This window comes from Monodon monoceros, unplaced genomic scaffold, assembly GCF_005190385.1.
Source record: "Monodon monoceros isolate NGI ecotype Baffin Bay Population unplaced genomic scaffold, NGI_Narwhal_1 Super_Scaffold_18, whole genome shotgun sequence".
Taxonomy (NCBI): Eukaryota; Metazoa; Chordata; class Mammalia; order Artiodactyla; family Monodontidae; genus Monodon; species Monodon monoceros.
Genome location: NW_021703774.1, coordinates 95,759,198 through 95,787,027, shown reverse-complemented (window position 1 = coordinate 95,787,027; position 27,830 = coordinate 95,759,198). Strand labels below are relative to the sequence as shown.

General features: G+C 37.6%; 1 protein-coding gene across 2 annotated transcripts in view; it reads right to left on the bottom strand.

The window, feature by feature from the left end:
- The window catches only part of DPYD (dihydropyrimidine dehydrogenase), an 820,498-nt gene that overhangs the window by 280,081 nt on the left and 512,587 nt on the right, over nt 1-27,830 (bottom strand). The gene's annotated exons all lie outside the window — the stretch shown is intronic.

Genomic DNA, 27,830 nt, shown 5'->3' with positions numbered 1-27,830 from the left:
TGCTAGGTAATGTTTTAATGGATTTTACTTTATTAACTTACTTAATCATTCTCAACATTATTCTCCCCATTTTACAGGTGAAGATGCTGAGGCGCTGATATGCAAAGGTCACAGCCAGGACTCAGACCCAGAAATCTGACTGACAGTCTGTGCTTTTAACCACTAGGTTTTGCTGGCCTAATGTAAATATTCAATATATGTCAGTAATTCTTTTTATTATTACAATTTAAAGACTATGAGATTGTGACACAAAGAGTTTGTGCCAAGCCTAAAGTCAGAGTCCAGTGGAAGAGTCCACTAAAAGCCACTGGGCTCTCACCACATACAGGTTTTTAATGTATGTCTAAAAAACAAAACAAAACAAAGATGTGCTGTACAAGTCAGATGAATGCTTTTAATATTAAGAGAAAGACAGAAAATAAGTTGGAGAGAGTTCTGAATACCAGAGTTCGAAATACTGAACAAGTCTGTCCTTAAGATTGGGTCAATTTTTTCTCTCCTGATAGACTGTAATCTCCATGGGTGCCTGGACTGCTCTGCATCATGCATCATTTTATCTACAATAACCAGCATGATGTTTGGCACATAGTAAAACTGAGTGAATAAATGTACGAGGGCACTAAAGGTTTAGGAACAGAGAGTTGCTTTTGCAGCTCATCCTTTTAAAATTAAGCAGAAATGAACACCATGAGTTAGAGAAGGGAAAAAAAAATAAACAATTGGTGAAAACTGTTGGCAAATAATTATTATACGAGTCAGAGTGAAGAGTGAGCAGGGCCGTTGCGAGTGCTGGTCTTGGCAATAGAAAAAAGGGTCAGATATCAAAATACATAGAACTCGTGAACTAGAAGGAGCAATTAAGAAAGAAGAATCAGGGGCTTCCCTGGTGGCGCAGTGGTTGAGAGTCCGCCTGCCGATGCATGGGACACGGGTTCGTGCCCCAGTCCGCGAGGATCCCACATGCCGCAGAGCAGCTGGGCCCATGAGCCATGGCCGCTGAGCCTGCGCGTCCGGAGCTTGTGCTCCGCAACGGGAGAGGCCACATCAGTGAGAGGCCCGTGTACCGCAAAAAACAATAAAAAAATAAAAATAAATAAAAAAAAGAAAGAAAGCCACTTCCAGGGAAGGAAGGTTTACTAGCACCGACAACTGGATATGATAGATGTTCTCAACTAGCGACTAAGATGGTTCCTCTTTACTAAGTGGCAAGGTTTTTGTGTGTGTGTTTTTTTTAAGAAGATGTTGGGGGTAGGAGTTTATTTGTTTATTTATTTTTGCTATGTTGCGTCTTCATTTCTGTGCGAGGGCTTTCTCTAGTTGTGTCAAGCGGGGGCCACTCTTCATCGCGGTGCGCCGGCCTCTCACTGTCGCGGCCTCTCTTGTTGCGGAGCACAGGCTCCAGACGGCAGGCTCAGCGGCCATGGCTCACGGGCCTAGTTGCTCCGCGGCATGTGGGATCCTCCCAGACCAGGGCTCAGACCCGTGTCCCCTGCATTAGCAGGCAGACTTTCAACCACTGCACCACCAGGGAAGCCCTAAATGCCGAGTTTTATTTTGATAAAGCTGTTTTTGCTTCAAATATATATTGATTGTGCCTGGATTGGTTAAAATCGTCACTTGCCTTATAAGGCCTGAGAATCACAGGAGCTACACTTGAGCTCGATGGAGAGAAATAAGTATCACCCAGAGAATTTTCCTGAACTTTGAGAACACTGGTGCCATCAAATGCCTAGGAACGCAGTGACTAGATATGATTTGGGGCACACTGTCATTGGGGAAGGGTGACCACAGGTGGGAGAGATACATTACGTTGAACAGATACAAGTTATATTTGTATGTTCTGAGCAGCCGAGCACTACCCTGTTCTTTCCTCATCATCTAAAAACAGATTTTATCTTCTTGCCCAAAAAGCTAGGAAAATATCTCCAACAGGGTTAATCACAGTGATCAACTACTCTGGTCTCATTAAAGTCCTTCAATGGAGCTGGGGAGTTAAAGGCTTTTTTCCTCTTTGGTCCCTGCACTGGAATGAAGGATGTTCAGAGTAGCTGGTAATCACTGACTGCTTACCTAACCAACCCAACCCTCCCACTCCTACCCAAGGCTAGCTGCACTAGGTAAAAAAAAGCAGAGACAGAGGAAGGTAGAGATGCAAGATGGAGAGATGTCTCTTCCACTTCTAAGTCAGGTGTACCACTAATATGCCTGTACAAGTGAACCAATAAATACCACTTTGGGCTTAAGAAAACCCAAGTTATATTCTATTTTCTATCACTGACAGTCTTGGCAATTACTACATGCAAAACTAGAATTGTCACTTTTAAAATAACTTCCTAAGCATTTTTTTTCTGTCAAGTAAATTTAAGGGAAAAATAACTTTATACACTATTTTTAAATGCTAAATTATCTAAGAAGTGTAAAATCTTTATCTAAGACCAAGGGATAGTTTGTGAAATTATATGGTGACATTCTATTTCAGAGGAATATGATGACTCCAAATCATTTTAGTTTTTATTAAGAGATATTAGGATTTTTTGAAAAGTCAGGCTAAAAGACATTAACACTAAAAGAACACTGGACAGAATTTAATCTTTCTTTGATGATTAGAAAGCCCTTCAGTGTTTTGCTGTGCTTAGTTTGTAATCAAACAAAGGAAGACAGGTTACTTTTTTCCTATGAAAAAAAAAGAATTGATGTGTATTTTACATTGTGAAACATCATGAAATGTTACTAGAAATGAATACCCAATGAAACATTTTTAAAACCAAGGAACATTTCCCTATCTTTCATTTAATTTATGCCATTTCTAAGTGCTCCGTTTTTCATGGCTAAATTTTAAAACATTATTGGATGTGTCTATACATAACTATATCCTACATTTTTTGATACAGTCTAGTGAGAGATTCAAACAATGTCAGTTAATCAATTAATATGGAAGCTGAGCATCTGCTGTGGTAGGCACTGGATGACATGCAGAGGAGTTTAAGATATTGATTCAGAGTCTTTGTTTATCAGCATTTAACCAGTATCTTTTGAGACCTTCTATGAGCCAGGAACTGTAACTCAAAAGTGATGAGCAAAAGAGGAAAAGTCCCTACCTTCCTGCAGCTTACATTTTTAGGGAGGGAAAAAGTCATTTAAAAAATACATTATTAGGACTATTTCCAGGTCAAGATTAAGGAAAAATAGAGAAGAGCAAGATGGAGAATCACAGGGGTGCACAGAGCCTCATTAGTTGATGGTCAGTAAAGGGCTCTCTGAGTTGAGAAATAAAAGATAAGAAGGCACCTCACACAGAAGAATGGATTGGGACCTGAGTGAAAAGTGGCATTCCAGGCAGAGGAAACGGCATGTGCAAAGACTCTGAAGTAGGAGTGAGCCTGATATACTTAAAAAGAGAAGCCCTTTGTAGATGGTATTCCATGACAGGGCAAGAAGAGTGTAAGAGGAGACGAGAGAAGCAGGCAGTAGCCATATCTCTGGGAGCTGAAACCTGTGGGAGCTTGGATTTATTGTAGGTATAATGGGAGACCACTGAAAGGTTTAAAGGAGGGTGATAAAATGATCCAATTTACATTTTCAAAAGATGCTTCTGGCTACTTTACAGGGAACAGAATGAGGGGCTGTAGGGTAAAAGCAAAGAGTCCAGTTGAGTTGAAATAATGTGGCTTGCATAATATTCATGGAGATACCAAGAAGTGGAACTCTGAGCTAAGACCAGCAAGGCAGATCAATGATTAGACTCAGGAGGTGAGAGCAGAGAAAAAATTAAGGATGATCCCTAGATTATTGGCTTGAGCCACTGAGTGGAGCAGAGACACTTCACCAAGATGGAACAAAGCATAGTGCAGTAACAAGTGGGGGACTGTTAAGAGGTTCAATTTTTAATATGTTACATATAAAATGACTAGCAAGCATCCCATTAGTGATAACATCAAGTGTGCCACTGGACACATGAGTCTACAATTCACTGAAGAGGTTAGGGATGAAAGTGAACACTGCAGAGACTTCAACATATAATGGTATTTAAATCTACCTAGCTTAGTGACTTCTAAACAGAATAGAATAAAATAGAGAAAATGAAAGAGATGAAGATTAACCCAGAGCCACATGAAAATGCTAAGAGAGGGAAGTGTTCCAAAAAGTAAGGAGCAATCAACGGGGATGAATGCTTCTGACAGCTGGTGTAAGAAAACAGAGAAGTGTTCACAGGATTTGGCAGTACAGATGCCACTGGTAAGCTTTACAAGAAGGGTGGCGGTGAAACAGGGAAGACAGAAGTCAGACTGGAGTAGATGGAATGAACAGAATATGAAGGAGTGAGAGAATTGATACACAAAGCTCTGTAACAGTTTTTGTGGGCTAGCTCAAAGAGCAATGAGGCAGCAGATGAAGGGCTGTGGGAGGTCTAGTGAGATACATATATTTTTAAATGGACTATATTTGAGTATGTTTTTATGCCGATGGAAATGATGTGGAAAAGAGGAAGAAGCTGTTGAAAAGGCAAGAGGTGATGATGAATCTATAATAATTTATGAATCAAATTTTGGGTGTTGTTTCTCCCTGAAAAATACTTCAAAGGTTAAAAACGACAGGACACTTACTCTGCAACAAGGAAAAGTAATGTTAAATGGCTTCAACTGTCATCCTTCCAAACTTTTAAATTAAAGAATCACAATTCATAGTCAAATTATTTTTTTTATAATTCATTTCCTTATGGAATAAATAAAATGACTTTATTAAGTATTTATTTTTTCAATCTGAATGACAGTAAAGTCTGCACATCAGAAATTAAGGTGAAGAGCAACATAAAATTTCCAAGTAGTTACAAGCAGGCCATCTTGTCAAATTCCCAAATACTTACAGTCTATGCCTAGAACACAGGTTGGAAACACTGATTTTGTATTCTGTAATCATACTGTGAACTATATTGGAAATTCAGTCAACAATTCAGCTTCAAGACAACCTAAATTTTTTAGTACAGAAAAACTGCAAAGTGACAAAGGTGAACAATTGTAAATTACAAGTGGCCAAGTTAGGTTTTGTCAAACAATTTAACAAAATCATTGCTAACACTACTGGGATTATATTATATTGAGGAGGAAAAATAGCATGGGACATGTGATTTTAAAAGACATTTAAAACTAAGAAAATATGTTTACTAAATATTAACTAATTGTACAACATTCAAATTGTAAATGTTCTTTATACCACGGTACAAATATACTAAAGTGAGATTGGTACAATTTTCCTGAAATGTACACATTGAGAGTAGAACATTAAAAGTAAAACTCATAAGCTCTTCAAATTTTATATGGTTACTGCTAATTTAATGGTTGCAAATGAGAATAGTACTCTTAAAGCTGTCTTCTATATTATTTTAAAATTTATCATTTTCTTTGCTTATTTTGTGGGACCCACAACTACCTTGCTTACACAACTATTCCTAATACAGAAAAGTCATGTTCAAAGTTATAAAATATGCACATAGTGTCCATAGAAAATCAGAGATGTTTTCCACTAGAACAAGAAATAAAAAACCACTGTAGACTATTCAGGAACTACAGTAACTGCTTTTTTCCTCTCCTTTTCATCACTTCTTACTAGATTTTTATGTAGTTTCCGTCCCCACTGTATTTAGCAACTGATCTACCCTAGGTCACCAGTAACCTTGGCAAAATTATTAGATACTTTTCAGCCCAAATCTATACTGGAACTCTTTCCAGCACTGAGACGGTTAACCACCTCCACTTCCTGAGACTCTCCTCTGTGTGAGCTTTGGAGATACCTCCTTCTACCCCTATTTTTCCTATTTTTGCTATTCCTTCTCAGGCTCTCCTGCCTTTAACCACCTTTCCACGTTGATGCCCCCAGGTTCTACTCATGGTCCTCTTTTAACGTAGACATCATGTTCACAATGAATTCAGAGAATACCTATATGCAGAAAATTCACAAAGTAAACACCTCCAACCTGTGTCTTTCTCTTGAGTGCAAGAACAGCATATTCAACTATCTTTGAGCACCTATGTTCAACTTGCCCCAAATCAAACTTAAATTTCTCCACCCTGAATTTGCATTTTCCCCACATTGAATTTGCTTATACTCTACCCTTTTGTCCCAAGTTAGAAAACTAGGAGGAGATTTTCTTTCTTCATTTCTCCCTCATTGCCTACATCCAATTACTTACCAAATACTCTCTAGTCCACTGGTTCTCAGACTTGGCTGAGCACTGAAATCACCTAGAGAGTTAAAAACGTAACCCCAAGATCTGTATGTAGTTAGGCCCAGTCATCAGTGTTTTGTCAGGATCTCCAGATAGTTCTAACATGCAGAATAGACTGAGAAGTATTGCTCTAGTTTACTCATCAAATATCTCTCCTGACTCTTCATCATGACTGTCTTAGTGAAGACCTTCACCACTGCTCCCCTGGATTACTGAAGTACCTTCTTTATTAGTCTCCCCATCTCTGATATCAGCCTATGTCATCTGCCAGATCCGTCTAAGAGACAAACCTGATCATATCACACTTCTGCTTCAAATCCAAATTCATGCTATACAAGACCACAATGGGACATTTGCTCCAACCGCACTGAATTACTTTGCTTCCTTTTTTTTTTTTTTGCAGTACGCGGGTCTCTCACTGTTGTGGCTTCTCCCGTTGCGGAGCACAGGCTCCGGACGCACAGGCTCAGCGGCCATGGCTCACGGGCCCAGCCGCTCCGCGGCGTGTGGGGTCTTCTTGGACAGGGGCACGGACCCGCGTCCCCTGCATCGGCAGGCGGACTCTCAACCACTGCGCCACCAGGGAAGCCCTACTTTGCTTCCTGAATGTAACATGTATTCTGCATTCTCTTGACCATATGTCTACTCCTTTTGTCTGAATGAATAAGGAATGGTCCCTGTGCTCATATGGTATAATAAAGGAGACATATGTAAATTGATACAAAAATAATTATAGTGTATGAACCAGAATACAGTGAGAGCAGAAAGGAAAGAGTGAGTATCTGTATCTGTGTGAATCAGGGAAGACCTCAGAGTAAAGGAACTCTTAATCGACTATGAAATCATCCATGGGTATTTATTGGAAACTGGTTAGAAATGAAAAGGCCAAGAGTACTCCAGTTGTAGTAAGCAGCAGAAACAAAGGCACAGGGTGCTGGGTTTAAGGAATATGCTCTGCTTAAGGAATATCAAGCAGTTCAATTTAGCTTTGGGGGAAATGAATGGCTACACTTTGAGGGCATGGAGCTGGATGCATAGGTTGAAACCAGATTTATTCAGGCAAGGGGTTAAAACAATGGTTTCTAATCAGCTGAGCATTTGGCCTTGAATTTTAGATTATTTTGCCTAGTAAATTCCTGTTCCTCTTTTGCCCATTACCTTTCCCAGGAAGGCTTACCTGTTCACCCTTCCTCTCCTGTGTCTTCTGAGATCCCATAGCACCCTTTGCATGTCTTTATCATAACATTTACTATATTGTACTAAATTGTGGTTTGTATGTCTTTCAAAAGATGACCAAAGTTGTTGGGGATAGGGCCCAGTTTTTCATCTCTATATCTCTAGAATCTAGTATTGTACCTTATATTTAATTAGGATTCAAAAATGTTTGCCTCAAAGGAATAATGAAATAGGTAGCTGAGAAAAGAAACTGCAAGTAACACACACTGCAAGTAATCCAAGCAGTTAAATAATGTATTGCATTACATTTACAATATCTAAATGTAAGTAAATTTCTACATTCTACAGAAAGAATGAGAAGGACAGGTAGGTGGTGCAAGGTAAGAAGTTCAAGAACCTCTCACATTTTATAAAGTATACTTTATATCCATGAATAATAATCCATTATATTTGTTTATAGATTTACACTTAATACACATTTTCACATACATTATCTCATTTATTCCACATAATAATTTTGAACTTAGAAAACCTTGTATTGAGAATAATGAGCACAGATAATTTACTTTACCAGCATAAAGTAAATCAATAGCAGAGGCAGGGATTAAGCTCAGGTCTGTTGACTCCAAGTTCCTCTTGACTACATCAAGACTATACCATATTGATTTCCTATCCTTTCAGTTTACATTAGAGATTCTAGCTGATTTTGTGTCCTCAACCCTCTTGTGGTAGTCTATTTGAAAGAAAGTGTTCCCCTCCCTGTATCCATACCCCCTTGCAAAGTAACTGTGCAGCTACTCTGATAAAGTGGGGGATTTATCTACCTGCTTTTTGAATGTGGGCTTTGTGACTTGTTTTAATCCATAGAATATCACAGAAGTGATGCTGTGCCAGTGTCAAACCACAGCTTGAAGAGGTCTTATCCTCTTCTGTTTACTCTCTTGAAATCCTGCCTAGCCATGTGATCAAGCTAGTACAGCCTGCTGAAGGATCAGAGACCACGTGGAACAGGGATGAACCATCCAGCTGAGGCACTTGGGACCAGCCAGCACATAGCCTACTTGGAAGTTGACTATAGACGGAGTAAGACCAGCTGAGACCAGAAGAACCACACAGCTTAGCTCAGCCCAAATCGCTAACATGCATGCAGAATTGTGAACTAAATTCATAGTTGCTTCAATCAACTAAGTTTGGGGTGTTTTGTTATGTAGCCAAAGCTAACTGATACCACTTTTATTAAGTTTAACAAGAACAACAAGAACTAGCACTTGCTCTGTACTTGCATGTGTCAAGCACTATGTTAAGCATTTCACGTGTTTTATCTCTAATCATGACAAAGTGGAAATTATCAGCCCCAATTTACAGATAGGAAAGAAAAAAAACTTATTTAAAGAGGTTAAGTACTCAGGACTGTACAGCTAACAAGAGTAAATATAAATCTTAAACTCTCTATCTATAATATTTTTTCTCTGACTCATTTCTCTTTGCTCCTTAAACACACATTTATAGAAAACTATGTGGGTTTATTTTTATACATGATGCATTTCATTCAATGTGTGTCAATTTTTATTACTTTTATTTTCAGAGACTAACCTTATTTCTGTGTTCTTGCTCAATGTATTATTTCACTGTGACTCCATAAGTACCATCTAAGCTAGATAGGCAGACTGAACTGCCTAGGAAATCATGAAGTCAAAGGGAAGATCAAGGGAGAAAGACCCAATGAGATGATCGCTGTTTCCTAATCACCTAAACATGTTAAGGAATGAAAACAGGGTAGTGTTGACTCTTTATAATTTGGTCCCAAATCACCTTGCTGCCCCTTATCTTGACACACCAAACTGAATACACTATATATACTGGCCACCAGACTTTTCTTGGCTTCCATTCTTTTCCCTGTGCTGATCCTTCTTCTTATAGCCCACACTACTCCTCTGACAGTATATCTCCTATTCATTCTTCAAGTTCTAACACAGAGCTAACTTCTACCATACTGACCTCAATGATCTCAGAGACAGAATTACTGTTTTTACTAGGTATTTGAGTGTGATGCATCTACCTCTATTTCAGTTTCTATCACACTATATCACAGATGCATGTTTATTTATACCACTGTCTTCCCTTACTCCACTCAATGGGAAAACATGCTAATTTTTATTCACCTTCATTTTCTTATCATTTGGTTCAGCATTGAATAGCACCTAATGTGAACATAACAACTGTCTGTAGAAGGAAAGATGGCCTTTTGTTATTTTTTATTAATTTAAAAAACTTTTCTAGTTCATCCCTATAAAGATTATAGTACTTGCTGCAACAATGGAGAAAAAGTGCATATATGAAACTACCAAGACTACCATATATTTTCATACCTATAAGTCATTTACTGTCTTCATAGCATGATTTTGGCACTGGCTTTAATCTATGATGTCTAACTGGATTTAGGTTGTTCTATCACTGTTGACCCTTCACTGAGGTTGCAGTAAGTCAACTGAAGTCATAAAATTTGAATTCACTGTACACAAAAATGGTGTCACCTACATAAAACCTGTGAATGAGATTTGATTTTTCTTCTGCTTAAAAGGTCATGATATGTTGCCTGTATTGATGTGGTTCATTCAGGGACACAGCCTTTCAAAGGCACATAAAGGAGTTGATTTGAAATATGTTATAAAGTATCTGTATTCCAATTTTAAACTTTTTCAATTTAGAGGCTATAACAAATATTCATTTAATGAACTGCCTTCATAAATTAATAAGGTTAATAAATACAGTATTAAAATGTGATATAGGAATTTGAGGTTAAAAAACAGGTTAAAAATAAAGTATTAATAAAAAAAAACCTCTCAAGATAATTACATGGAATAATGCGCTACCTTAAATAGTCTGGGTGCTTTTTCCAATACTATACATATAACACATGGGTGTTATAAAGATTATTGAAACATTTTCTGTAAAGATTTTAAATCCCAAATGAAAATTTTATGTAAATACTGTTACTGTAATTATTTTATGAGATGTAGCTCTTTTGCTCTCATTAACTATGATTGCACGTTTAATGCATATTCAATTAGATAATCCTGTTGTGTAAGTTAGTGGTATCGTGTCTTAAGTTCTGGATGGTAAGCTTCTGGAGGACGTTGGCTGTGTCTTCCATCTCAGCCTATGTCCCTTGTGGGCTGGGATTGCCTGTGCTGTTTACTAATGTACCTGACACATATTAGGAACTCACAAAATATTTGTTGAGTGTAGAAGTAAATAAGAGAATAGCTGAAATGCAATAAATGTTTGTTAAATGCAATGTTTTTAAGAAGTCAGGGACTTCTAAAAACAAACAACTAACTCTTTCCCAACTATATGCTATTACCTCACAGAAATTCTATAGGAAGCCTTAAATCCAGTTCACTGTGGAACATGCTGCCCACGCTTGGGAGACTCTGATTCTGTTCTGGGGACTTCTTCAAACTTACATATTCTCCCCAAGACATCCACAGGCACTCTCCCACACTTCCTTCCATTCTCTGCTCAAATGTCATTGCCTCAGTGACACTTTACTTAAGACTGCAAACCATCCCCTCCCAGCTCTGTTTTCTTTCACATGGCACTTTCTATTATATCATTTTATTTAATATAGTTAATGTCTTTCTTGCCTCAGTGCGAATGTAAGCTCCACTAAAGTAAGAATCTTTGTTTTGGATACAGAACAGTGCTGACGTATATAGTGATGCCCCTTACTTGTGAAATTAATAATCAAATACTAACATGTCAGTTAAATGTCTTTTTGCATCAGCTACCTGATCTATCAAATGGGAATAACTTGGCTTCCCACACTTTTTTCATAGGGATTATTCTGAGAATAACATGGTTTTATATATTTGACATTAAATACTTTTCAATGAAATTCAATGATTTTTTATGACTAAGAGAATAATGCCATATTCAGATTTGCCATTTTCTACAATTTAGAGTGCAAACAATGACATTTTGAAATAGTGCACCACTTTGGTTTTAAACATCCACTGATAAGACTTTTAAAAATATGTCATTGGAAAGGGTAGACAGCATCATCTTTATATGCTCCTTTGATCTTTTGGTAGTGTCATTTTGTGGGTATATTTGTAAATTAATGCAGTTTAAAAAAAAAGAGGCAGATCCACAGGATCAAACTTTATAGATCGATTCACATTTTATAGATATTTTAAAATTATTTTTAGATTTCACTGAAATATTAGGAAATTCACTAATATCTAGGACACCTTTTATTAAATTATGTTTCTTGGCTTAAATTGTTTTATCAGAATTGAGATTAAATTTTTTTTCCTACTCACTCAGAAAAAATTCTAAGACCTTTGAGCCCCAGACATGTATGATTCCCTATTTGGAAGACCCAAAGAGGGCCAATACTGCAAACAAGTAGCACGTTAAGGATAGAGTAGTGTGCTGCAATGAGGAAAGTCTGGAGAGTAGGGGAGGCGTTAGCAGCCATGCCCTTTTCCTGAGAGGTCTGAAGAACACACACTTTAGACCATAAAGCTGGAAGCTTTTCTCCTCACCCATGCTCTGCATGAGACACGTGTATTTCCATTGCTCCTGTCCTTCCCCTATGCACTTCTGTAAGTAGTCATTCATCACCTTTCTCCCCATGAAACCACCTGCATCAGTGCCCACCTTGAGACAGGCACAGAGAAAGCGCTGAGGGAAAACTAGATGGCTGAATAAACTAATGATCTTGTGCACTCTCTTTTTACACAAATAATGCCATCTTCACTTTTTTTTCCTGCTTTCCTTCTCCTCTTCATCATATCCCATCCCCACCACAGTTTCCCTCACCTCATCAGACCTTTCTGAACAGGAAGCTATTTCCATGTGGGGACTCATGTGCTTCCACCTCCTCCATCTGGAGGAGCCGCATCTGCCAACAATGGGCACCTTGGTAAACTGCGGTAGAAACAAACCCTCTAACACGCTGCGCTTTTCAGGATAATGATTAATGATACTTAACTAATAAAACATTCATTGTATCATTGAATTTTGATCAATGATTCCCTGCCTTAATGTGCTGTTGATACTTGGGAATCAACCAAAGATATTTCCACATTTTGTAAACATCTTAGGGTTTCATCTATATTTCAAATTTCAGTTCAAAATGTTCCTTCTCAGAAGCTTGGCGTAGTGATTTACAACAGAAATAATGACAGGATCTTTTTCAAAGTGATTGGAACCTTTCCGGTATAAACTTTACACAGCATAATGAATGTGTTGGCATTTTGAACTTATGTGCATACTATAAAAATAAAACAGAGTGTACAACAAAGTCCCTGTTAAATTCACATTACCTGTTAAATGAAGATACCACGAGGCAGAGTAGCCTAATTAAAATCAAGAAATGCTATTCAAGCCATACTTAATATACCTCTAAGATAATACATATGCACTAATATTTACAATGCATGAAAAGGGTATATACATCTCATTAAGCACACGGGAAAAAATCCCCAAATTTCTTTGCTTTAGTGAGTTATTTCATAAAATATTTCTAATATCAATATTAGCTATTTCAACTGCTGAGGTAAAGTCACATTTGTCAATAATCAATGTATTAGCACTTCTAATCCAAAGCAAACTCTGAAGGACCTTTTCAGAGTTTAAAATTTGATGTTTTTTCACAATAATATATTTAAAGCTTAAAAATTAAAAAGTTTTTCTCTTAAATGTTCTTTTTGCTCATTGTTCATACTTTCCAGCTTGCTCACGATTGCACAGATGTGATATAAATGCTGTTTTTAAGAAATAGCAATGAAGTGTTTGTTTTGTAATCTTTTCTCTCCCATATCCCACATATAATTACATGATCTTTGAAACATTCCAAACAAATAAAAGTAGCCTTTCAAAATAAAGTAATTTTATGGCTGGAATTTGTAGTCCTCTATATTAAAGGTAGATTATACATATTCCCTAGTATATAAGATTTGCCAATTTGAAAGTTTATTTAAAAACTAAATTTATAAGCATACACGTCTTAGGAATTATTGTATAAAAGTATACACAATTAAGAGTTGGGAAAAAGGCATAAGACTGAAATTTTGGGTCATCAAATGTTCTGTTTTGATAATTACTATATATTTTCAAAGAGCATTATAAAAACTATAGCACTGATTATTTTAATTACTTAGAATATGGCAGAGAACAGCCTCCATAATAATTTGATTAAAAAAAACCAAATTCCTGTTTAGACCTTTTCAATTACTTACAACTACCTCCAATTGTTCTATCAGTTAACGAAGGAATAGTGAGGTGTCCTTACCTCCCCCACCACACAAGTCATCACAGTAGAATACCATAAAAGCATGTGATAAGGATTTTAGTCTCAGATGCAGCCCATGTCCCCACATGTCTCATAAATTCTTCTAATGCATTTTCAAATGCATGATCATGAATGCCTATTCAGTGAAAAAGTTTACCATATGCTACATTTTTCAACAACCAAGAACAAAGAGCAAATGGTTCCTGGCCTTGTATATGGAACAAAAAGCATAAAAGCAAAACAAAAACCTCTTACATTTTTACTAAATAAAGGAATGAATGCAGAATTGTAAAGACTGAGTGGAAGCTTCTTTGGGCACCATGCTGTTCTTTTCTTGAGACAAAAGTGTTCAATGAGAAACAGATAGGAAGGAAAGGAGGTACAAATGTAGACCTCATGTGTCACCCAATCCATCTTCTGCTTAGTAAAAACTGTTTGCTACAGTATAATATTCAATGCTTCCTTCAGTATACTTTAAGTAACATGAATTTTTATTATTTCTTTAGGAAGAATTCACAATATGGTAAGTAGGAAGTTACTGTCAAGAGTTTTTTTTTTTCCTTTCCCCCTTCAAGACACTCTTGGTTATGCCTCTTGAATCAGGCTAAGCAATCCCTTTTCTCTTTTAATATGTTCTAATGACTTGGAGTATTATTTCTCAGTAGATATTAATCAGTCAAGCCAGAGATATTTACTGCATTGGCTAAATGTATAATATATTCCCCCAAATTATTTATGTAAATAATATATACATATGTATGCTTAGAAATCATATATATATATATATTATATGCATACATATACACATACACTTCCCCTTAATCAACCACCCCAATAACTCTACAACGATCCAGCCACCTATGAGCCTGAATTACTCAGCCAAACACACACACACACACACACACACACACACAAATTCTATAAATTGAAAGGAAAAATACTTAACCTTAAATTTTTGTCCTACCTAGGCAAAGTCCTTCTTATTGAATTGTGACTTATTACAATTAGTCTTATTATCAACTGGTTACCAGCCTTGGTTGAGTGCACAAGCAATTTCTGGTAAAGGACTCATTGTATCAAAATACCTTAACCAATAAGCTATAGGTTCTGAGAACCTCATTATATGGGATATTATCTCTATCGTATACTTTGGTCTTAAGAACTGCCAGAAAAAATTCACTCAAAGCAAATTAGTGGCTACATTTCATGTATTAAAGGACATGTATAGTTTTGGTCTGGTGTCAGTTTCATGGTGTCATTTTACTGATTTGCCTCAGAAGGGACCCATGGCGGAAAATTAACTTGGGCTTTTTAACTGGTAGAGCAAGATGCTCATCTTCTAAAAATACTTATGCCTTAATGGTGTTTTTTTTCTCATATAGAATTACTCTGCCCCGCTCCATTTCTTACTGTCTTCTTATTTATTTGCAGAAGAGCTATCACTCCACTGAATATGCTGTAGCTATAAAATTGCTAAGAATCAAGTCTCTCTAGGTGCAAAGTATTTTAGTGCACAACCTGTATCTTACTATGCATGCTAACAGCAAGCAGTATTGAAGCATTTTTATTGCCTGACTTGACCTTTGGTTTGGTTTAAAGTGTCAGCTTCTTCCTCTGTTCATTTCATCTTGAATAAATTTGTCAAGGAATATATTTTTTAACATCTTTATTGGAGTATAATTGCTTTACATTGTTGTGTTAGTTGCTGCTGTATAACAAAGTGAAGCGGCTATATGTATACATATATCCCCATATCCCCTCCCTCTTGTGTCTCTCCCACACTCCCTATCCCACCCCTCTAGGTGGTCACAGAGCACAAGCTGATCTCCCTGTGCTATGCAGCTGCTTCCCACTAGCTATCTAATTTACATTTGGTAGTGTATATATGTCCATGCCACTCTCTCACTTCGCCCCAGCTTACCCTTCCCCCTCCCCGTGTCCTCAAGTCTATTCTCTACGTCTGCATCTTTATTCCTGTCCTGCCCCTAGGTTCTTCAGAACCCTTTTTTTTTTTTTTTAGATTCCATATACATGTGTTAGCATATGGTATTTGTTTTCTCTTTCTGACTTACATCACTCTCTATAACATAAATCACAGCAAGATCTTTTTTGACCCACCTCCTAGAGAAATGGAAATAAAAACAAAAATTAAAAAATGGGATGTAATGAAACTTAAAAGCTTTTGCACAGCAAAGGAAACCATAAACAAGACAAAAAGACAACCCTCAGAATGGGAGACAATATTTGCAAAGGACGTAACTGACAAAGGATTAATCTACAAAATATACAAGCAGCTCATGTAGATTTCTAGTAGATTTCTGGTAGCATCTTTAGGATTCTCTATGTATAGTATCATGTCATCTGCAAACAGTGATAGTTTTACTTCTTCTTTTCTGATTTGGATTCCTTTTATTTCTTTTTCTTCTCTGATTGCTGTGGCTGACTTCCAAAACTATGTTGAATAATAGTGGTGAGAGTGGGCAACCTTGTCTTGTTCCTGATCTTAGTGGAAATGTTTTCAGTTTTCACCATTGAGAATGATGCTGGCTGTGGGTTTGTCTTATATGTCCTTTATTATGTCGAGGTAAGTTCCTTGTATACCTACTTTCTGGAGGGATTTCATCAAAAATCGGTGTTAAATTTTATCAAAAGCTTTTTCTGCATCTATTGAGATGATCATATGTTTTTTCTCCTTCAATTTGTTAATATGGTGTATCACATTGATTGATTTACATATGTTGAAGAAGCCTTGCATTCTTCGTATAAACTCCACTTGATCTTGGTGTATGATCCTTTTAATGTGCTGTTGGATTCTGTTTCCTGGTATTTTGTTGAGGATTTTTGCATCTATGTTCATCAGTGATATTGGCCTGTAGTTTTCTTTTTTTGTGACATCTTTGTCTGGTTTTGGTATCAGGGTGATGGTGGCCTCGTAGAATGAGTTTGGGAGTGTTTCTCCCTCTGCTATATTTTGGAAGAGTTTGAGAAGGATAGGTGTTAGCTCTTCTCCAAAGGTTTGATAGAATTCGCCTGTGAAGCCATCTGATCCTGGGTTTTTGTTTGTTGGAAGATTTTTAATCACAGTTTCAATTTCAGTGCTTGTGATTGGTCTGTTTATATTTTCGATTTCTTTCTGGTTCAGTCTCAGAACGTTGTGCTTTTCAAAGCATTTGTTCATTTCTTGCAGGTTGTCCATTTTATTGGCATATAGTTGCTTGTAGTAATCTCTCATGATCCTTTGTATTTCCGCAGTGTCAGTTTTTACTTCTCCTTTTTCATTCTATTGATTTGAGTCTTCTCCCTTTTTTTCTTGATGAGTCTGGCTAATGGTTTATCAATTTTGTTTATCTTCTCAAAGAACCAGCTTTTAGTTTTATTGATCTCTGCTATCATTTCCTTCATTTCTTTTTCATTGATTTCTGATCTGATCTTTATGATTTCTTTCCTTCTGCTAACTTTGGTGATTTTTTGCTATTGTTTCTCTAATTGCTCTAGGTGTAAGCTTAGGTTGTTTATTTGAGATGTTTCTTGTTTCTTGAGGTAGGATTGTATTGCTATAAACTTCCCTCTTAGAACAGCTTTTGCTACATCCCATAGGTTTTGGGTCATCGTTTTTTCATTGTCATTTGTTTCCAGGTAGTTTTTGATTTCCTCTTTGATTTCTTCAGTGATCTCTTGGTTCTTTAGTAGTGTATTGTTTAGCATCCAATGTGTTTGTATTTTTTACAGATTTTTTCATGTAACTGATATCTAGTCTCATAGCATTGTGGTCAGAAAAGATACTTGATATGATTTCAATTTTCTTAAATTTACCAAGGCTTCATTTGTGACCCAAGATATGATCTATCCTGGAGAATGTTCCATCAGCATTTGAGAAGAAAGCGTATTCTGTTCTTTTGGATGGAGTGTCCTATAAATATCAATTAAGTCCATCTTGTTTAATGTATCACTTAAAGCTTGTGTTTCCTTATTTATTTTCATTTTGGATGACCTATCCATTGGTGAAAGTGGAGTGTTAAAGTCCCCTACTATGATTGTATTACTGTCCATTTCCCCTTTTACGGCTGTTAGCATTTGCCTTATGTATTGAGGTGCTTCTATGTTGGGTGCATAAATATTTACAATTGTTATATCGTCTTCTTGGATCGATCCCTTGATCATTATGTAGTGTCCTTCCTTGTCTCTTTCAGTAGTCTTTATTTTAAAGTCTATTTTGTCTGATATGAGAATTGCTACTCCAGCTTTCTTTTGATTTCCATTTGTATGGAATATCTTTTTCCATCCCCTCACTTTCAGTCTATGTGTCCCTAGGTTTGAAGTGGGTCTCTTGTAGACAGCGTATATACAGCTCTGGTTTTTGTATCCATTCAGCCAGTCTCTGTATTTTGGTTGGAGCATTTGATCCATTTACATTTATGGTAGTTATCGATATGTATGTTCCTATTACCATTTTCTCAATTGTTTGCAGTTTGTTATTGTAGGTCTTTTCTTTCTCTTGTGTTTTCTGCTTAGAAAAGTTCCTTTAGCATTTGTTGTAAAGCTGGCTTGGTTGTGCTGAATTCTCTTAGCTTCTGCTTGTCTGTAAAGGTTTTAATTTCTCCATTGAATCTAAATGAGATCCTTTCTGGGTAGAGTAATCTTGGTTGTAGGTTTTTCCCTTTCATCACCTTAAATAGGTCCTGCCACTCCCTTCTGGCTTGCAGAGTTTCTGCTGAAAAATTAGCTTATGGGGATACCCTTGTATGCTATTTGTTGCCTTTCCCTTGCTGCTTTTAATATTTTTTCTTTGTATTTAAATTTTGATAGTTTGATTAATATGTGTCTTGGCATGTTTGTCTTTGGATTTATCCTGTATGGGACTCTCTGTGCTTCCTGGACTTAACTATTTCCTTTCCCATATTAGGGAAGTTTTCAACTATAATTTCTTCAAATATTTTCTCAGTCCCTTTTTTTTTTCTCTTCTTCTTCTGGGACCCCTATAATTTGAATGTTGGTGCATTTAATGTTGTCGCAGAGGTCTCTGAGACTCTCCTCAATTCTTTTCATTCTTTTTTCTTTATTCTGCTCTGCAGTAGTTATTTCCACTATTTTATCTTCCAGGTCACTTATCCGTTCTTCTGCCACAGTTATTCTGCCATTGATTCCTTCTAGAGAATTTTCAATTTCATTTATTGTGCTGTTCATCATTGTTTGTTTGCTCTTTAGTTCTTCTAGATCCTTGTTAAATGTTTCTTGTATTTTCTCCATTCTATTTCCAAGATTTTGGATCATCTTTACTATCATTAGTCTGAACTCTTTATCAGGTAGGCTGCCTATTTCCTCTTCATTTGTTTGGTCTGGTGGGTTTTTACCTTGCTCCTTCATCTGCTGTGTATTTCTCTGTCTTCTCAATTTGCTTAACTTATTGTGTTTGGGGTCTCCTTTTTGTAGGCTGCAGGTTCGTATTTCCCGTTGATTTTGGTTTCTGCCCCCAGTGGGTAAGATTGGTTCAGTGGGTTGTGTAGGCTTCCTGGTGAAGGGGACTGGTGCCTGTGTCTGGTGGATGAGGCTGGATCTTGTCTTTCTGGTGGGCAGGTCCATGTCTGGTCGTGTGTTTTGGGATGTCTGTGGCCTTTTTATGATTTTAGGCAGCCTCTCTGCTAATGGGTGGGGTTGTGTTCCTGTATTGCTAGTTGTTTGGCACAGGGCATCCAGCACTGTGGCTTGCTGTTTGTTGAGTGGAGCTGGGCCTTAGCGTTGAGATGGAGATCTCTGGGAGAGCTTTCACCGTTTGATATTATGTGGGGCCGGGAGGTATCTGGTGGACCTATGTCCTGAACTTGGCTCTCCCACCTCAGAATCTCAGGCCTGACACCCAGCCAGAGCACCAAGACCCTGTCAGCTACTCAGCTCAGAAGAAAAGGGAGAAAAAAGAACGAAATAAAATAAAATAAAATAAAATAAAGTTATTAAAATAAAATATATGTATTATTAAAAATTTTTTAAAAATTAAAAAAAGAAGAGAGCAACCAAATCAAAAAACAAATCCACCAATGATAACAAGCACTAAAAACTATACTAAAAATATAAAACAACAACAAAAAGAGACAGAACCCTAGGACAAATTGTAAAAGCAAAGCTATACAGACAAAGTCACACAAAGAAGCATACACATACACACTCACAAAAAGAGAAAAAGGAAAAAAATATATATATATAAATAAATAGGAACAGAGCAACCAAATCAATAAACAAATCTACCAATGATAATAAGCTCTAAATAGGAAACTGAAATAAACATGAAACTAGAAAAAAATTAGATTCAGAAAGCAAGCCTGAAGTCTACAGTTGCTCCCAAAGTCCACCATCTCAATTTTGGGATGATTCGTTGTCTATTCAGGTATTCCACTTATGCAGGCTACATCAAGTTGATTGTGGAGATTTAATCTGCTGCTTCTGAGGCTGCTGGGAGAGATTCCCCTTTCTCTTCTTTGTTCTCACAGCTCCTGGGGTTCAGCTTTGGTTTTGGCCCCGCCTCTGCATGTAGGTCGCCCTCTGGCGTCTGTTCTTCAACCAGACAGGAGGGGGTTAAAGGAGCAGCTGATTAGGGGGCTCTGGCTCACTCAGGCCATGGGTGGGAGGGGTATGGAATGCAGGGTGAGCCTGCGGGAGCAGAGGCCAGTGTAACGTTGGAACAGCCTGAGGTGTGCCATGTGTTCTCCTGGGGAAGTTGTCCCTGGATCATTGGACCCTGGCAGTGGTGGGCTGCACAGGATCCCAGGAGAGGAGGTGTGGATAGTGACCTGTGCTTGCACACAGGCTTCTTGGTGGCTGCAGCAGCAGCCTTAGCGTTCCATGCCCATCTCTTGTGTCCGCGTTGGTAGCCACGGCTCCCACCTGTCTCTGGAGGTTGTTTAGGCGGTGCTCTGAATCCCCTCTCCTCGCACACCTGAAAACAATGGTCTCTTGCCTCTTAGGCAGGTCCAGACCTTTTCCCGGATTCCCTCCCGGCTAGCTGTGGCGCACTAACCCCCTTCAGGCTGTGTTCACGCAGCCGACCCCGGTCCTCTCCCTGGGATCTGACCTCTGAAGCCCAAGCCTCTGATCAGCGGGTGATCAGAAAAGCCTCTCAGGCTGGTGAGTGCTAGTCAGCACTGATCCTCTGGGCGGGAATCTCTCAGCTCTGCACTCCTGTGGCTGTGCTTTCCTCTGTGGCTCTGAAGCTTCCTTCCAGCCCATCCCTCGTCTCCGCCAGTGAAGGGGCTTCCTAGTGTGTGGAAACTTTTCCTCCTTCACAGCCCCCTCCCAGAGGTGCAGGTCCCATCCCTATTCTTTTGTATCTGCTTTTCCTTTTTTCTTTTGCCCTACCCAGGTATGTGGGGAGTTTCTTGCCTTTTGGGAAGTCCGAGGTCTTCTGCCAGCATTCAGTAGGCGTTCTGTAGGTGTTATTACACATGCAAATGTATTTCTGATGTATTTGTGGGGAGGAAGGTGATCTCCATGTCTTACTCCTCCTCCATCTTGAAGGTTCCTTATAGCTTTGAAAGGATTTCAAACTGTGTCATTCCATCTACCTATAAGGTCTAAATTCACATGAATTAGACTCTCACTCATTAGACTGTCACTCTCACTCATCACTCATGTAATGTGGTACAGAAACTTCTTGTCTTGTCAATGGTTCATGTAGAGCTATAATTTGGAATATGTTAAAGAAATGTATCTAGTGACTGTTCATGGTGCTAGCTCCTTCCAGAATCATTGACTGAGTAAATACTTAACTCTCTGATTTGCCATATCCATAAGTATTAAATTTTCGACCTCCCTCATTTAACTTTAAAGACACTATTTTGTTTTAGCTTCTAGCTATACAGCAACATTTTCCCATCAGAAATGGATCCTAGAATACTTTGAAGCAACTGGCATAGAACTTATCTCGACGTATGTCTTGTGGTAATTAGCAGTTGCCAAAACGTCACATTATTCTTGGTGAAATAGAAAAACTTCTATCTGGAAATCATTAGAGGTCCATGACGTATAAAGCTATTTGCAAACCCAACACAAATTTAAACAAATGTTAAAGTGTTGCTCCATTCATTACTCGGTTGGAATTAATCCAGACCTTCTGGGATATCCTTAACTGAGAGGTGGTCACTGAATCCTTCTTATTGACTCATATTTTCCTACCATTGGTTCTCAACATTCAACCTCTAATATAATATAGCCACTAAAGATTAATTAATTAATTTAAAATTTTCTAAGGTGTGTTTGGAAAGATCTTTGACTCCTGTCTCCCCTGCTTGTTAGCTGTTTGATCACTGACAGGAAACATACTTCCCTAAACTCTACAAAGGAGGTCACATGACATAGTGAAAAGAGCTTGGACTTCCACATTTATTAGCTGTGGAGCTTAGGTAAATTTCATAGTTCCTTGGGTAAGTCAGTAATTTCTGTGAGATTCAACTTCCTTATCTGTAACATGGGGTTAATAATAGCTGCCTTAGTGAATTCTTGAGCTACTGTTTAAAAAGCATTTCTATTTATTTGTCTATTTCTATACCCGTCTCTGTCGCTTTCTCTAATCCTATCTCCATCTCTACTTCTACACCTGTATTTCTAAATGATAAACACAAAACACCCCAAAAGTATTAGCTAGCTCCTTTGACTCTGTAATTATCTAAAATTACCACATATTTCTTATATACAAATATTAAATCCAATATGTAAATTTCAATTTCAACAAATAACATATTACAATACATGCCTTTAAGCAGGAGAATTGCATTAACTGAATGGTTGAAGGAAGTACAGGAAATACATTTCTTTTAAACAAAACTACATATAGTAAGAAGAATATTCTTTAAATAGACATAGTCTGTTGCCTGGTAAATCTGATTTTGATTTTATTTTACTGTGTGTTTTCACTTCAATTTTTTTCAACATTGAAATACAAATATGTTTCTTATTAAAAACTACCTAGAACATCAAATCCCATGCAGTAAGAGTGTTAACCATTGTAAACCCTGTCATGTCTCTGAGAAGCAAAGGAATTATCTTGTTATCAATTTAATAATGGAACATTGAAGTAAATGATGCCATCCACTGACACCAGTAACACTGTCTCTCTGGGGAAATTCAGGTCTGTGAGAACTGTCAATCCAGATGGATACGGACATATTAAACATACTCCTTGCAATCCATAAATCTACCCTTTCTGGGATGCCTTAATAAAAAGATTCCTTATTTTGATAAAGACAAGCTATGCAGAATATTTTGACATTACTGATCTATAATCCTTTTATTTAAAAAAATTTTTTTGTGGAAGGAGTTAGTAAATAATTTAACAAATTTTCTTCTTCCTTTGTTTGCTTTAACATAACCTGTATGTAAAATATTATTCTGAGGTTTTAGATGAATGAAGTATTAATAATTACATAGAGATGTAAAAAGCAGATATAAGGTATTGAGATTCAGCTATTTGCTTTAGCAAGCTTTCTGCAAAAAATAGTTTACCTCTGCTGTTTTGCATTAAAATTGCTTCTAGTTCTAATTCACATGTATATAAGATGATTCTTTATATTAAATGTGTATACATTTTCCCATGAGAATATATGACAAGAAAAGTAAAAATCGTAAGTATAAATATATCAATCAAATATACAGTACTAGAAAAGAATGAAAATCTTCTCGGTACAAAAATACATTATAAGAAGAAGCAGAAAGCAAGAAATCAGTTCAGTTGCATTGTAAAATTACTGAGATGTTTTGGTATCTTAGATTGCTGGTGCGTATTAAATTGCATTGATGGACACAGGTTTTAGCCAAAACCTAGAAGTAATGACATCCTCAATGCCTAAAAACTGTGGAAGGAAGAACACATATTGATACGGGGAAAAGAAGTTCAAGATGGAAGTAAGGATTCTAGAAAAGGTTCTTGAAATTTCCAACTGATTTTGAACTATTAACCCCACCGTCCCCACCCCAGACAATTATATTCCAGGGTGAAGAGAGGGCTAACTTGCCATGAGATCATTCGACGTGCTCTTGTCCAAATGCCTTGTGGGCAACCCAACTAGATATCTTAACAGGCACCAGAAACACTATGTACCCAAAACCAAACCCACCATTTCTCTCCCCAGATCTGTGTCTCCTGCTACATTCCATCTTTAGTGAATGGAGCCATCAAATACACAGTTATGTAAATGAGAACTGAGAATCATTCTACAATACTTCATTTCTTTATGCAATAAGTCCTACACTTGCTACTTGAATAGTCACTATCTCTGGCAATTCCAACTGTTACACCCTCTAAAATTTATCACCTCTTCCATGTCCACTGCGCTTGTCCAGATTGTTCCCATTTATTACCTATGTCAGGTCCTTCTATAGACCTGGTACCTAACAGCTACGTAAGATATATTATGGCTTTAATTCTCACAACAATTTTATGACATAGGCACAAATATTCCCATTTTAAAGATTTTTTAAAATTAAAAATAACGTATTAAAGTTTAGATAATTGCAACAGTTTAGAAAAATGCAATATGAAGAATAAAAACCTACCTCTAACTCTATTCTCTACCTCTAGGGCCTTTTTCCACAAATGTGAACACTATTAATGTTACTTATCTATTTAAAAACATACATTTTCACACCAAAGAGATCACATTACGCACATGGTTCTGCAACTTGAACTTCAATTCCAAAATTATCTTTGATATTTATTAAATCAGCCTCTATGTATTTTTTCCAATTTTTTAAAAACCATTAAACAATACCACAAAAACTACTTTTGTACACATATGTTGGAGATTATATCCACTGAGTAAAATCTTAATGAAGAGATTTCTGGGTCAAAGGGCACATGCATTCAAAATTTTATTGCTATGGTCAAATTCTTCTGCAGAAAGTGTGTACTAATCCCACTATCAGCATATGAAAATGCCTATTTTCCCATATTCTATTATATTAATCAGAATCCTGGCAGGAAACAGATGGCACACTCAATTTGGGTAATTTGAGTAAAGATTAATAAAAGGGCTATTTACGAAGGGGTAGCCTTGTGGAGGAAAACCACAAGGGAAAGTGGAGGATAACAAAGGAGCCAGTAGGGAGCCATTACCATCCCAAGACCTGAAGGCTGGTGAAGAGGGAGGGCCATCAGACAGGAGCTGAGATTTAGTGGCATTCACAGCCGCCTCACAGTGACTCTTCAGGGAGGGAGCTCCCAACCTTTCCACAGTCTCTCTAGTCCTCCTGACTGAGCCCAACTGGAAGCCAGAGGACAAGGTGGCCCATTGATGCAGGTCAGCCTTCCAGATCCAGATATGGTGTGAAAGGGGAGAGTGGATCTGAACACACACTGAAGATGTCGACCGGACCTTATAATTTTCCAGAGTTGAAAGTTAAAAAGGGTTTGTGCATAATGTTGAAGCATGTGGGTATTTCTATTCTGTCATGTTGCTTTCTGAACTATTAAATACTCCTTTGCGAAGTGGTTTTGGTGTCTCTACTCTTGTTCTTTTTCCAACAAGTTTCGGTAGAGCTACTCAGGGATCTTTCCAAAATGTAAGCGGGATCATGCCATTTCTCTGCATAAAATCTCTCTGTAGTTCTCCACTTTTCAGGGATAAAGTTCAAACTCCTAGGCAAGAATAAATGGCTTTCATAATTGGGCCCCTGTGGTCTGGGGCTATCTCTCTAGCCATCGCACCTGCTACTAAAAAACTGCCTGTTTGTATTCAGCTCTCAACCACTGCTGAGCCATTTGCAGTTCCCAGTTGTGAACCATTTTCTCACACCTGTGTGTGACTATATTACTTGGTCAGCAAAGCCAGCTCCTCCTTTGTACACATGGTCAACTCCTATTCATTCTTCAAGATGCCACTCCAGAGTCCCTACCTCTGGAAGGCTCTTCCCAACCAACTCTCTTTTGGCAAAGTTAGACACTCGGTACTCTCAACCTCTATGTGACATTGTGCATTTCTCCCTTGCACACAGTTTTCTGAACCTGTTTACTTGCTTATCCTCCCCTTTAGATTGTGAACAACTTGAGAGCAGGGCTTGTTCATTTTTTCATCTTCTTCTTTGGTATAGAGCAGAGACTCTGATGTCTGATGAGTGTGAGTCCTGGGGCCTTCACTAATTTGCTGTATGCACTTGGTAAAGTCCTTTCATTTCTCCAAGTTCCTTAGCTTATAAAATGGACGTAATCTTAGCACCTCACTCTTATGATTGTTGTGAGAGTTAAAATAGTTTTAAGTTTGCCAAACCTTTAGCACTATGTCTGGTATAGAAGCACTCAATAAACTGTTAGTCATTAATCTTGTTTGCTCCAGAATGTTTACGTATCGTATCAAACCACCAAGGATTCCATTTCCAAGAGGTTCACAGCGACTATTTGCATGAAGAAACACTACCTTTCCCTAGAGTAATGTGAAAATGTTTGAGGCCTGACATTAAAACTCCTGAGCGCATCAAATTTAAGATTTCTGGAAAAACAAAAGAAACAAGTGGTTGCTCAAATCTCTGGGTAACTAGAGAAATACAAGGGTAGACTTGTTTCGTCAGTTATTGTTCATTGTGTAATCCATAGCATACAAGAGAGTCTAACACATAATGGGGGATAATAATACTTGATGGAAGAATGTATATGTCTTAGGTTGGGGGGACACAAACTGCTTATCGATATGAACCACTGTTGTGGCCTAAAGTGCCACACAAGCCCATTGTCAGTGACTGGGAAATTATTGCAACTCCTCAGGAGGGTGGAAACACCATTCAAAAAGCATGGCAACAATGAAGGGTCTTAAAAACTGTTATCTCTGGTGGGAAATTCTTCCTCAGCTTTGAAGACCTGATGGCAGAATCAATAGGAAGAATATTTCCAAGAGCAGAAGCAGGAAGAATTTCTGTAAGAGGTGAGGTTCTAAACTAGTAAGACATGTAAAGTACTGAGGACAGGAACAAGGAGATAGAGCATAGAAGCAATGGGGATTGGAGTTCTGTGTTAATACTGAGTGCTGCTTCTGAGTCAAATGCTCCTGAAATTCTGATTCATTCTTACTCCTTGTTTTATCTTTGGGAAAAGGGAGAGAAATAGAATTCTCCTCACCATTAATTCTAAGTGGTATTATGAATAAACTAAAAAAATAAATCTGATTTTTAAATTATAATTTACAATATTAAGAAAAGTATCACTATTTGGATACAGTTTAGAAAATGCATGTTTTAAAAAAATAATACATTCATTAGGGAGAGTTTTACAATTAGACGGAAGAAGGCTTTCACAATTTGATTATTTAGTCCTTATCAAGGCACCATGAAAATGACTGGATAGAGGGCAAATGACAAGGGCAAATGATATTAAATGAGGGGATTAAAGTCACATTTGCAGACTTCCTCTGATAACATGTCCACTGATGAGTAGGGATTGTAGTAGGCTGACCTAGGAGTCAGGACAAAGGCATACAGCCAAGCCTTTGTCCTTTGTTTTTTGAAGTTAATTATCTATACGTTGGTAAATCCAGACCTAGGAGACCATGAAATCAGCAAACTAAAGGCGGGGGAAAGCACAATAAACTTTTCTCATCACAGTCTAAGACATCCCACTTCTTACTTGAATGGTGTTGTTAGGTCAGTGGCGTTGCCTCAGATCCTGCAGGTCAGGAAAGAGTCTTAGCACATGACAGGGTGGTAGGCTCTGGTGCTTCATTCACTGAGCACCTACTGTTTGCCAGGAGTTGTGCTAGGTTCTAGGTATACAATAGTCAAGAAAACAGATGTGATATCAGCGTACATACCTCAAGATTACAGTCTAGTGAGGAACAGAAGTACTCAAAGAACATAAAATGGTATATGCCTACAAACTGTGATCAGTGCTGCAAGTAGGTTGTTATGGTATCCAAACAAACACATACATACATAAAATAATGGGCACTTGACACAGATAATCCTTTCAGGTAATGTCTACCCATAGAAGTGATTTGCAATTGAAAATCTGACAGATGAGTGGAATTTGGGGGGTGAAAAATGGCCAAATTCAACTAAGCGGACTATTATGTATCAAGACCCAGATGCAGTGAGAACTAGCCATGTTTAAAAACATAAAAGAAGACTAGTATTGCTGGATGGTACCGACAGGAGGGAACGGAA